This window comes from Eubalaena glacialis, chromosome 7 (genome assembly GCF_028564815.1).
Source record: "Eubalaena glacialis isolate mEubGla1 chromosome 7, mEubGla1.1.hap2.+ XY, whole genome shotgun sequence".
In the NCBI taxonomy this organism is placed as follows: Eukaryota; Metazoa; Chordata; class Mammalia; order Artiodactyla; family Balaenidae; genus Eubalaena; species Eubalaena glacialis.
Window position 1 is genome coordinate 84,482,166 of NC_083722.1, and position 14,245 is coordinate 84,496,410.

Here is a 14,245-nt window from a genome sequence, read left to right on the forward strand (position 1 = left end):
GAAATGCAAAGTATTATTATTTTAGTTCTGAAATAATTTCACACCTAGGGATGAGAAAACCCCAGGCCAAATTTTACTGCTTCTCTCCTGCCTGATAAACAAGAAATGCCACAAGCATTGGGGGAAGAGGGAGGATGGAAATCAAACAGAACAAAGACATCAAAATTTCTCCTTTACGTGAGCTCTGTATTTCCGCTAGATGTCACTTTTGGGCATTCTCAGAAAAAAACTGAGTCCCTTTAAGGTCAGGGTTAAGTACAGGGACAATCTCCTCATTGCCTTTATACCAGATAAAGTAACAACCAGCTGAGCTGAAAAAAATTACCTTGTCCACTTCTGTGGGGCACAGTTCCTCCCAAAGCACTTGCCAAACTTAAAAATGACTGGATAAATCATTACCTGAATCACCCACCAGTGCGAGCTCACCTAAGAGGTCAAAAAGCAACTGCTTTAATGGATACCACAATTTCTGCTCAGCTACTGAGAGCACTGTACAAGACTGTCATTTGTTGCTGCTGATGAAGTGGTGGTGGTGATGATGGTGGATGTGATGATGTAGATGATCATGATGGTGATGATGGTGATTGAAGTTCTCAAAACCTACTGATCAATGGAATCACTTATGGAGCTTTTAAAAATACAGATTTTTGGTCCCCTCCCAAGAACTACTGATTCTGAATCTCTGAAGAAAGAACTCAAGTTTGGTTTTTACTGATTTTTGTTTTGTTTTTTTAATGTAGCCTTTAGGATAACAACTGAAGTGATAGTGTTTGTAAATAATCTCATGATCAGGAATGCAGGCTTTGTAGGCAGACTAGCTGAAGTCTAACCCCAAACCTAACACTTGTTAGCTGTGTGACTCTAGGCAAAATCCTTAGCCTTAAGCCTCAATTTCGACATCTATAAAATGGAAATTCTATTACTACCTACCTCATAAGGTAGAGCCGAAGTAATTTTTTTTAAAGCATACGTTAATTCCAAGGAAGACAAAAGGTTATATGTTAAAGAAAATACTACCAACCGTAATAACATAATAATGTAAATATTATATATTGATTTAAACAAAAAATTGTAATATAATTATTTTAGGAGCCTATGGGGACCAAAAGTGGTAGGAGTGGGAGTGTCAAAGAGCTACTGCTAAACTTGATGTACCTGGAAAAAAAGTATAAGCACGTTACTCAGAAACAGAGAGATAAACACCAGAAGTATCAGAGTTGAAAGTTGCAATTTGGGGGAGGGGGCCAGAAGAGAGGGAGGAAGGTCGAAGAAGGGGTTGGTGTGCAGTTTTTCAGTATTTCCTTTTTAGTGCTGTTTTATTCAAACAATGTAGGTATGTTGCATTGATAAAAATAAAAATGAACTTCAAAAGATAATTCACAGTGTGCATAAGCATAAATATTGGACGTCTTTATAAACTAGGATTAACATAAAGTTTTTCAGTTTACCAAAACTTGCTTTTTTAAAAACTGATTTATATACTCCCCCCAACTGTACCACCAAAATGTCCAGTTCATAGTAAGTAAACACTTACTATGCCCCTGGTACACTGTTAAGTCCTAGAAAGACATTTGTTGAATTGAATTGAGAATGGCAGAAATATAAAGATAGAAGTTGAAGCACAGTGTGTGCACAGAGCTTGGGAACATGGCCCCTTGGAACTGAAGTGTCCTGTGCAGCCACTTCGCACTGGGAACTCTGGTCTGAAGTGCCGGCTGCAAGGCCTCAGCACTTGGCACCCTAAGAACAAGTGAAACTAGACGAAGCACAAAGGAAAAGGAAAAGGAAAAAAGAAAGGTGGAGACCTTCAAGATGGCAGAGGAGTAAGACGTGGAGATTACCTTCCTCCCCACAAATACATCAGAAAAATATCTACATGTGGAACAACTCCTACAGAACACCTACTGAACACTGGCAGAAGACCTCAGACTTCCCAAAAGATATATATATATATTTTTTTTTTTTTCCTTTATCTCTTATTGTGAGTATGTGTATGCTTCTTTTTATGATTTTGTCTGTATAGCTTTGCTTTTACCATTTCTCCTACGGTTCTATCTGTCCAGTTTTTTTTAGTATACTTTTTAGAGCTTCCTATCATTGGTGGATTTGTTTTTTGGTTTGGTTACTCTCTTCTTTCTTTCTTTTTCTTTTCTTATTGCGTTTTAATTTTTTTTAATTTTAATGCTTTTCTTGTATTTTTTATTTCAATAACTTTATTGGATTAATTTATTTATTTTTTATTTCTTTCTTTCTTTTTTTCTCCCTTTTCTTATGAGCCGTGTGGTTAACAGGGTCATGATGCTCTGGCCAGGTGTTAGGTCTGTGCCTCTGAGGTGAGAGAGTCGAGTTCAGGACATTGGTCCACCAGAGACCTCCCAGCTCCACGTAATATCAAACAGCAAAAGCTCTCCCAGAGATCTCCATCTCAACGCTAAGACCAAGCTCCACTCAATGACCAGCAAGTTACAGTGCCGGACAACCTATGCCAAACAACAAGCAAGACAGGAACACAGCCCCACCTATTAGCAGAGAGGCTGCCTAAAATCATAATAAGTTCACAGACACCCCAAAACACACCACCAGACGTGGACCTGCCCACCAGAAAGACAAGATCCAACCTCATCCACCAGAACACAGGCACTAGTCCCCTCTACCAGGAAGCCTACACAACCCACTGAACCAACCTTAGCCACTGGGGACAGACACCAAAAACAACGGGAACTACAAACCTGCAGCCTGCGAAAAGGAGACCCCAAACACAGTAAGTTAAGCAAAATGAGAAGACAGAGAAACACACAGCAGATGAAGGAGCAAGGTAAAAACCCACCAGACCAAACAAATGAAGAGGAAATAGGCAGTCTACCTGAAAAACAATTCAGAGTAATGATAGTAAACATGATCCAAAATCTTGGAAATAGAATAGAGAAAATACAATACACAGTTAACAAGGACCTATAAGACCTAAAGAGCAAACAAAAAATGATGAACACCACAATAAATGAAATTAAAAATTCTCTAGAAGGAATCAATAGCAGAGAAACTGAGGCAGAAGAACGGATAAGTGACCTGGAAGATAAAATAATGGAAATAACTACCACAGAGCAGAATAAAGAAAAAAGAATGAAAAGAACTGAGGACAGTCTCAGAGACCTCTGGGAAAACATTAAACACACCAACATTCGAAATATAGGGGTCCCAGAAGAAAAAGAGAAAAAGAAGGGGACTGAGAAAATATTTGAAGAGATTATAGTTGAAAACTTCCCTAATATGGGAAAGGAAATAGTCAATCAAGTCCAGGAAGCACAGAGAGTCCCATACAGGATAAATCCAAGGAGACACATGACAAGACACATATTAATCCCAGTATCAAAAATTAAATACAAAGAAAAAAATTAAAAGCAGCAAGGGAAAAACAACAAATAACATACAAGAGAATCCCCAAAAGATTAACAGCTGATCTTTCAGCAGAAACTCTGCAAGCCAGAAGGGAGTGGCAGGACATATTTAAAGTGATGAAAGGGAAAAATCTCCAACAAAGATTACTCTATCCAGCAAGGATCTCATTCAGATTTGATGGAGAAATTAAAACCTTTACAGACAGGCAAAAGCTAACAGAATTCAGCACCACCAAACCAGCTTTAAAACAAATGCTAAAGGAACTTCTCTAGGCAGAAAACACAAGAGAAGGAAAAGACCTACAATAACAAACCCAAAACAATTAAGAAAATGGGAATAGGAACATACATATCGATAATTACCTTAAATGTAAATGGATTAAATGCTCCAACCAAAAGACACAGACTGGCTGAATGGATATAAAAACAAGACCCATATATATGCTGTCTACAAGAGACCCACTTCAGACCTAGGGACACATACAGACTGAAAGTGAGGGGATGGAAAAAGATATTCCATGCAAATGGAAATCAAAAGAAAGCTGGAGTAGCAATTCTCATATCAGGCAAAATAGACTTTAAAACAAAGAGTATTACAAGAGACAAAGAAGGACACTATATAATGATCAAGGGATCAATCCAAGAAGAAGATATAACAATTGTAAATATTTATGCACCCAACATAGCAGCACCTCAATACATAAGGCAAATACTAACAGCCATAAAACTGGAAATCGATAGTAACACAATCATAGTAGGGGACTTTAACACCCCACTTTCACCAAAGAACAGATCATCCAAAACGAAAATAAATAAGGAAACACAAGCTTTAAATGATACATTAAACAAGATGGACTTAAATGATATTTATAGGACATTCCATCCAAAAACAACAGAATACACATTCTTCTCTAGTGATCATGGAAAATTCTCCAGGATAGATCATGTCTTGGGTCACAAGTCAAGCCTTGGTAAATTTAAGAAAATTGAAATCATATCAAGTATCTTTTCTGACCACAAGGCTATGAGACTAGATATCAATTACAGGAAAAAATCTGTAAAAAATACAAACACATGTAGGCTAAACAATACACTACTTAATAACCAAGAGATCACTGAAGAAATCAAAGAGGAAATCAAAAAATACCTAGAAACACATGACAATGAAAACAAGACGACCCAAAACCTATGGGATGCAGCAAAAGCAGTTCTATGAGGGAAGTTTATAGCAATACAATCCTACCTTAAGAAACAAGAAACATCTCAAATAAACAACCTAACCTTACACCTAAAGTAATCGGAGAAAGAAGAACAAAAAAAACCCCAAAATTAGCAGAAGGAAAGAAATCATACAGATCAGATCAGAAATAAATGAAAAACAAATGAAGGAAACGATAACAAAGATCAATAAAATTAAAAGCTGGTTCTTTGAGAAGATAAACAAAATTGATAAACCATTAGCTAGACTCATCAAGAAAAAAAGGGAGAAGACTCAAATCAATAGAATTAGAAATGAAAAAGGGGAAGTAACAACTGACACTGCAGAAATACAAACAATCATGAGAGACTACTACAAGCGACTACATGCCAATAAAATGGACAACCTGGAAGAAATGGACAAATTCTTAGAAATGCACAACCTTCCGAGACTGAACCAGAAAGAAATAGAAAATATGAACAGACCCATCACAAGCACTGAAATTGAAACTGTGATTAAAAATCTTCCAACAAACAAAAGCCCAGGACCAGATGGTTTCACAGGCAAATTCTATCAAACATTTAGAGAAGAGCTAACACCTATCCTTCTCAGAGTCTTCCAAAATATAGTAGAGGGAGGAACACTCCCAAACTCCTTCTACGAGGCCACCATCACCCTGATACCAAAACCAGACAAAGATGTCACAAAAAAAGAAAACTACAAACCAATATCACTGATGAACACAGATGCAAAAATCCTCAACAAAATACTAGCAAACAGAATCCAACAGCACATTAAAAGGATCATACACCATGATCAAGTGGGGTTTATCCCAGGAACGCAAGCATTCTTCAAAATACGCAAATCAATCAATGTGATACACCATATTAACAAGCTGAAGGATAAAAACCATATGATCACCTCAATAGATGCAGAAAGGGCTTTTGACAAAATTCAACACCCATTTATGATAAAAACCCTAAAGAAAGTAGGCATAGAGAGAACTTACCTCAACATAATAAAGGCCATATATGACGAACCCACAGCCAACGTCATTCTCAATGGCGAAAAACTGAAACCATTTCCTCTAAGATCAGGAACAAGACAAGGTTGTCCACTCTCACCACTATTATTCAACATAGTTTTGGAAGTTTTAGCCATGGCAATCAGAGAAAAAAAAGAAATAAAAGGAATCCAAATCGGAAAAGAAGAAGTAAAGCTGTCACTGTTTGCAGATGACATGATAGTAAACACAGAGAATCCTAAAGATGCTACCAGAAAACTTCTAGAGCTAATCAATGAATTTGGTAAAGTAGCAGGATACAAAATCAATGCACAGCAATCTCTTGCATTCCTATACACTAATGATGAAAAATCTGAAAAAGAAATTAAGGAAACACTCCCATTTACCACTGCAACAAAAAGAATTAAATACCTAGGAATAAACCTACCTAAGGAGACAAAAGACCTGTGTGCAGAAAACTATAACACACTGATGAAAGAAATTAAAGACGATACCAACAGATGGAGAGATATACCATGTTCTTGGATTGGAAGAATCAACATTGTGAAAATGACTATAGTATGCAAAGCAATCTACAGATTCAATGCAATCCCTATCAAACTACCACTGGCATTTTTCACAGAACTAGAACAAAAAATTTCACAATTTGTATGGAAACACAAACGACCCCGAATAGCCAAAGCAATCTTGAAAAAGAAAAACGGAGCTGGAGGAATCAGGCTCCTGGACTTCAGACTATACTACAAAGCTACAGTAATCCAGACAGTATGGTACTGGCACAAAAACAGAAATATAGATCAATGGAACAGGATAGAAAGCCCAGAGATAAAACCACACACATATGGTCACCTTATCTTTATAAAGGAGGCAAGAATATACAGTGGAGAAAAGACAGCCTCTTCAATAAGTGGTGCTGGGAAAACTGGACAGCTACATGTAGAAGAATGAAATTAGAACACTCCCTAACACCATACACAAAAAGAAACTCAAAATGGATGAAATACCTAAATGTAAGACCAGGCACTATAAAACTCTTAGAGGAAAACATAAGAAGAACACTCTTTGACATAAATCACAGCAAGATCCTTTTTGACCCACCTGCTAGAGAAATGGAAATAAAACCAAAAATAAACAAATGGGACCTAATGAAACTTAAAAGCTTTTGCACAGAAAAGGAAAACATAAAAAAGATGAAAAGACAACCCTCAGAATGGGAGAAAATATTTGCAAATATAGCAACTGACAAAGGATTAATCTCCTAAATATACAAGCAGCTCATGCAGCTCAATATCCAAAAAAACAAACAACCCAATCCAAAAATGGACAGAAGATCTAAATAGACATTTCTCCAAAGAAGACATACAGATTGCCAACAAACACATGAAAGATGGCTCAACATCACTAATCATTAGAGAAATGCAAATCAAAACTACAATGAGGTATCACCTCACACCAGTCAGTATGGCCATCATCAAAAAATCTACAAACAATAAATGCTGGAGAGGGTGTGGAGAAAAGGGAACCCTCTTGCACTGTTGGTGGGAATGTAAATTGATATAGCCACTACGGAGAACAGTATGGAGGTTCCTTAAAAAACTAAAAACAGAAGTACCATACGACCCAGCAATCCCACTACTGGGCATATACCCTGAGAAAACCATAATTCAAGAACAGTCATGTACCACAATGTTCATTGCAGCTCTATTCACAATAGCCAGGACATGGAAGCAACCTAAGTGTCCATCGACAGATGAATGGATAAAGAAGATGTGGCACCTATATACAATGGAATATTACTCAGCCATAAAAAGAAACGAAATTGAGTTATTTATAGTGAGGTGGATGGACCCAGAGTCTGTCATACACAGTGAAGTTAAGTCAGAAAGAGAAAAACAAATACTGTATGCTAACACATATATATGGAATCTGAAAAAAAAAAGGTTCTGAACAACCTAGGGGCAGGACAGGAATAAAGACACAGACGTAGAGAATGGACTTGAGGACACGGGGAGGGGGAAGGGTAAGCTGGGACGAAGTGAGAGAGTGGCATGGACATATATACACTACCAAATGTAAAATAGATAGCTAGTGGGAAGCAACCGCACAGCACAGGGAGATGAGCTCAGTGCTGGGTGACCACCTAGAGGGGTGGGATAGGGAGGGCGGGAGGGAGATGCCAAGAGGGAGGAGATATGGGGATATATGTATATGTATAGTTGATTCACTTTGTTATACAGCAGCAACTAACACACCATTGTAAAGAAATTATACTCCAATAAAGATGTTTAAAAAATTTGCATAAAAAAAGACAGCACCATCACCTGGGGTAATTGAGGGGAATTTAATGAAGGGTGTGGGCAAGGTTAAGGGAAACCAAGAGACATCAGTACCCTGGAGTTAGCAGAAATAAACTGCTAACTTAAAGGGGCAAAAGGAAGGAGCAGTTACCAAATAGTAGAAAAAAGCTGCAGCTGCAGAAGAGAGGCCCCCAACAACAACCCTGGTGGCCTTCCTTAGAGGAATACAGCCACTGTCAACCCGCAGCGCTGCAAGGAAGGTAGGGGATAATATTCCAACCTTGCATTCTCCGATTTTCGCCCAGTGCCTTCCTCTGGCTACTCCAGTGGAACGCCAGAGAGCAAGGGAGCCCAGGGAATGCTGACAATAAGTCAGCCTCCTGGGACACACAGCATTTCAGAGGAATGAGAGCTGGAGGCACAAATAGAGAATTCCAGCACAAGCACTATGCAGAGTTTTGTTTCTATTTTTGTTTTTTTATTTACCTCCCTTTCCTATTCAGCGTCATAAAATAATCCTTCGATTTTTCAATCTGTTTAATAAATATAAATAGCATGATATTAACAATAATAATAACACATTGATATTACACAGCACTTTAATTTCCTAAGCACTTTCACATACATTATCTTTACGTCATCCTCAAAACAGCCCTACGCAGTAGATAAGGCAAGGGTTACCCTATTTTACAGGTGAAGAAAACTGAGACCTTAAGAAAAGTTGGGTTTCTTGCCCAGAGTCATAAAGCTAGCAAGCAGTAGAGCCCAAACTAGAAGGCATGTTTCCTAATGCTTCAGCTAAGGTTCTTTCCACCATACAATGTTGTCGTGCTATTTATTCACAGTAGGAGTGAAAAATTGATGTCCCTGTGAAAAAATCATTAACCAGCTTTGTTCTAGGCACTGCACAGAACAGAGAAGCAGTCAACAAACAAGACACAAGGGGAAATAGGGCAAATTTGCCCATTCCATTCTCGGGAAACCACAAGCAGTGCCACAGACCTAAGTAACTGAGTTTTCAATCACATTTTACACACCATTGAAAAGAAGGTGTTCAGTAGGGCAAGAAAAGTGTTCAAAAGAGCAATAAAAATTCAGGCAAAAGTATAAAAATATTTAAATAGTTTTGTTTTGGGATGCTGGGATAAGTAGAAGGAAATCACAGTCCCTTCATAATACCCATGCCACAAAGAGACCAGGGCTCCAGAAATTGGAAGGATGACCTCTTTGCTTCTCTTCTCAATTCCAACTCTACCCCCACATATACACATATCCTTTGAGAGCTTCGAGAAGCAGCCAAAAGTGACTTCTTTTTACCAAACACAAGAGTAGTGGAGAGTCCAACAAAATAGCTCACTTTTGAAATAATAATTGAGAACTCTTCACCTTATGTCATCTGCTGCAAAACGTTCAGCTACTTATAATATGATGGAAGAAAGTAGTGAATGGTATTTTTACGTAAACCTCCAAACACACCCCACTTATTCCAAATTTAGCTCCCTAACGTGTAAACTACTCTATTAGGGTTCTGTGATTGCAAGCAACAGAAACCAATTGACTAATTTAAGAAGGATTATGGGAAGGAAATTGGAGGCTCGGCAAATCCATGGAAGACTGGAAAATAAGGGCTGAACACCATCAGTGACCAAGACAGATGTGGAAGCTGGGAAATGGGAACTGCTACAGTGGTCTCATGGCAGGTACTGTCAGGGCAGAATGCTGACTGGGAGAAAGGAGAATCCTTTAGCTCAAGATTCAAATTCCAAAGAAGAAGCACCCATTAACCAAGCTTGTGGTCATGCACCTATCCTTAGGCTGACTTAGGGCCCTGAGTAGGGTCCCCAGGTATAGTTCCACTACTGTAATTACTTCAAAAGAAAATAAAGTGCAGTTAAAAAGGGAAAACATACATGACAGGAAAAAAAGGGGAGGGGGAAGAAGTTCCTCTAAACTTAATAAGGTTTTCTTCAAAAATTCCTCAATCTAACTAGTAGCAATAGATCACTCACTTAAGACTATATTAATTAGTAGTTGCCCACACACAGCCAAAGATAGTGTTTACCCTGACACCAACAAAACTTCAACCTGACAACTTTTTACTTACAGAGGCCTCACTTCTCATATTACCTGAAAGTTATCTTTTCATTTGATTCTTAAAGCCAAAGCAGAATTTGCCCTTCTTTAGTAACAACATGCTCATTTTTGAAACATTATCCTTACACTTCCAAAAAGAACAGACTCCTCAAAATATCTAATGAATAAATCCATAAGGATGCTAACGCTGATGATGATGATGATGATGATGATGACAGTAATATTAACAAGAGCAGCAACAGCTAATATCTACTGAGTAGTTATCATGGACCAGGACCTGTTCTAAGCCCTCAACACATAATAATTCATTTAAGCTCCACAACCTTAGGAGCAAAATAGTTTTATTTCCATTTCACAAAGTAGGAAACTGAAACACAGAGGGGGTGAATAACTTGTCCATGGTCCAATAGCTCATAAAAGTCAAACCAGAACTAAATCTATGTCTGACTCCAGATTACCAGAATAACAAAGGGTTTTCAATGAGAGTAAAGGAAATAGACTGTACCAGTGTGAAAATACTTTCCAAGAAGAATGAGAGCACCATAACTGTACCTAAAGATCTCAAGGTTCTGAAGACTGCTACATCATCACTAACTCCAACAGTTTATGAGAATTTATTTCTAAAAGCTATCAAGTACTGCTTTATTCCAAGATGTGGCTCAATGGTCCAGAGATGTGTAAGTTATATGGCTGAATGTAAGAATTATCTACTTCTTAAGGTATTTTTTTCTTCACTAGTGGCCAACCATTACAGAAAAATTCCAAGCCAACGAGCTTTCATGCACCAGAGTTTAATCATCCCAAAGCAAGTCCTCAAAACAATATTTTTATAGCTCATGTTTTGATTATTCAAAAGGGGTTTTCTCCAATTTCCCTGTAAAATTCCTTTTCACCCTCAAAATAAATATTAAAAGTTCAGCTCCAGAAGTAGATTTCTCATAAAGTTAGGAATAACTTAAAATATAAGGTAAATCAAAATGGCTTTTCCAACTTTAACTAAAGTGGTCACGGTCATGATTCCTGTAATAAAAATGACAGAAAAAAAAAAACCTAAAATTGTCAAAAACATACTTGATGATGAAAACAAATGTAAAATTATGGCATATTTCACCCTGGCCACCAAAGACTCTTGATGAAACTGCAGCCCTATAATTCCCCAGAATGAATTCTTTAAATTAAAATACTTCATGCAGAACAGAAATTAAACAATGAATCAAAGAACAATGCTGTACAGCGGTATGCTTATAAATATACCTAGGAAAGAGTAAACAATTACATTTTTCCATGTAAAAAGCAGCTCGATTGTAATGTTTCACAGGAGGCTGAGTAGGTACTTTCCCCATTGCTTCAAACTTGGAAGTTCATTTCCTTAACTCACTTAGCGTCCAAAGTGACTGGGTGGAATGAAATTAGATACACCAAACTGACTAACTTTCTCCTTTCTACAAAACTAGCTCTTCCACACAATGGCACAACTGACTTTAATGATAAATTTCATCCAACGCAATTGAAATGCCACTTTGAATTTTATCTTAAATGCTTTATTTGGCCAGCTGGTTTTATTTAACTATTGACCAGAAGTGGTACGAGTGCATTCTTTTTCCATCTAGCATTAATCTTAGTAAATTTAGCTCCATTGGAATGTCTGAACTGCTGAGAAGAAAGCAAAAGTCAGCAAGCATACAATTGCATTTGGCTACCCTCAGCACATCATTTTATTTCCTCCTGCTCTCTGCTAACTATTGCTCAGCACTTTTGCCTATGAGGGAGGACAAGCAGGTGGTTAAGGAAGTTGTCCTGTCAGCTATACCTTTAATCCGAGTGTTTAAATCTCTGAATAAAAGAAAAATCAATGTTGTAAAGGCAATGTTTGTCAAGGCCATGTAATAAATACACTTACCTTTACAGACTGTTCTCAATGGATTTCCCTTCTTTGCTGAGCTTCAAAGCTACAAAGAGATAAAAACGAAAGCACTGAGTTATCTGCGAGTAAAACAGCAAACGTCTTCTCTCCACGTCTCTAAGTAGAATTTCCATATGCCATGATATGTGATGCTAGCCAAATAAACCACTGATAAAACTTTGTGCCTCATACCTCCTGTACAAGAGGTCAATGAAAGACAAAGTCATAAACTGAAAACGGCACACACATCTACCCAAAATTGACTCACATAAACCTGGCCAGATCTATAGTCAAATCTTTTGGGGTGTGAACTCCTCAACAGAACGGAGGAGTGCAGAGATGAAATAGCTTATAAAGTGCAGAGATGAAAATCAAATTAAACATTATGCAGCACACTAGATCTGACCAAGCATTTTATTTTCTTACATCTTTTAGCGCCATCTTTCTTGCACACTCTATTTGCATTTCCCTGGGAGTTTTACTTGGGGGAGCCTATTCCATTCATATGGAGTGCATGGCCCTCCCAATCCAGACCTCACCACTTGCCCCTATGAGTAAATGTGTGCAAGCTTACACATACAATCCTCCTTCCTCTAGGTAGAGTGTAGCCTTCTCTCGGTAGTGAGAAACTCATAAAACAGAGGAAGCCAAACTTGGCATTTCAAATCAAATCTAGGCATGTTAAATTAAGCTCCCTGCAACCAAAACATACAATGTGCTGACCACACACAAGTCAGTATGATAGGAGATGTGGTAAACTATAGTTGCCAAGCAACAGTAATAACTTAAGGTTTCAAGGGGCTGATTCTATAGTAGTCCAACATTACTCATATGTTGACTCCATAGTCAAAAATAAATGGAATATGCCTATTTCTCTCATTCATGGCTAGGTCCTAACATCTCTTAAGGTATAGTAGTTGGGAATGGTCAACTACTTCATGGTCTTCCCATGTTTCTTTTTTTTTTTTTCCCCTTTAATGTCCTAAGTAACTGCTTTAGCCCCTACTGGGCTATTTCCCTTCACATCCCCCTATCCCACTATAGAACCCATTACCGCTGATGCATGACCACCAAAGAACAAGGCCAGACTTGTGGGCTATGATGTAAATCTTGGAATATTAATGCAGGAGATAAGGCCCCTCCATAGGACACCATCAAAATTTCTCCTTCCCCCTGTGTTATGTGGATTGCAATAGAGTTGGGGGAAACATAATTTGGGGAAGACTAGATAAAATAGTATAATACTACATTTTATAAAGTCTGAGAGATTTATGGTCTGACAACATAGAGATTGAGCTGTATCCGTTTCTATTTCAAACACAAAGAAATGCTAAACAAAACATAGCTCAAAAGAAAGGGAGGGGATCAATATGAAAAAATAATGAATGCAGATTTTCTAGAATGAAAGACATGAATCCTCTTGAAAAAGCATACCAAGACCTCAACAAGATAAATAAAAGCAAATCTACAGGTAGATACAACAGAAGGAAACCACAGAACACCAGAGATAGAAAGAAAGCCTTAAATTCAACCAGAGAGAAAAAATAGACTCCTTGCAAAACAACTTGTCATAAGCAAAAATAAAAGCAAGACAGCAGTGGAATGACATGTCCTAAGTTCCAAGTGAAAAAAAGTTCAAGGAAAATTCTATAGCCATGCTAAACCAATTATCATTCAAGAATGAGAGAAATAAGGACATTTTTCAGAAAAAAAAAAATTATTTCCTGCTCACAGTAGTTTACTTTTGCTGAAAGGAATACTAAAAGATATACTTGAATAATAAGGAATTGATCCCAGAAGGAAAGAGGAACAAAAAGCAATAGTGAACAAATAAATTAACAAGTATGACAGTAAATCTAGTAAATTCAAAAATAAATAATGGGTATTGGATAATAATTACTAAACCCTGCTTGTCAAAAACCTACAATAGCAATAACGACCAATTTTTAGGGTTTGCAAATAAGATGAAATGAGTGGTTGGCCACAATCATATGGAATAAAGGAGGGGGGAATGAATTGTTTAGGAGGAAAAGATACTGATTAAGTTGTTAAAAATATGCATTACAGCTACTGATGAACTTGTTAAAGATAACTAGCATTTCTTTCTCTATGTACATAACCAAAGACATCCTTTCATGTATGCTCAAAGGGACATGTACAAGAATGTTTCTAGCATCAATGCTAGAATGGCAAGAAATACTGAAAACAGAAACAGGTATTAACAGTACAATGAATAAACACATTTTTATAGATTTTTACAATGGAATATTACACAGCTTTGAGAAATCAATGAATCAGTTACACACATCAACATGTATGCCTTTCAAAAATATG

At 37.4% G+C, this 14,245-nt stretch overlaps 1 protein-coding gene across 12 annotated transcripts in view; it reads right to left on the minus strand.

Moving 5' to 3' along the window:
• The window catches only part of FHIT (fragile histidine triad diadenosine triphosphatase), a 1,499,836-nt gene that overhangs the window by 1,452,185 nt on the left and 33,406 nt on the right, over positions 1 to 14,245 (minus strand). For all 12 annotated transcript variants that reach the window (XM_061195478.1, XM_061195467.1, XM_061195479.1 and 9 more), the window contains exon 2: positions 11,909 to 11,957. The gene's annotated coding sequence lies outside the window, so the exon portion shown is untranslated. The remainder of the gene's footprint in view (positions 1 to 11,908; positions 11,958 to 14,245) is intronic.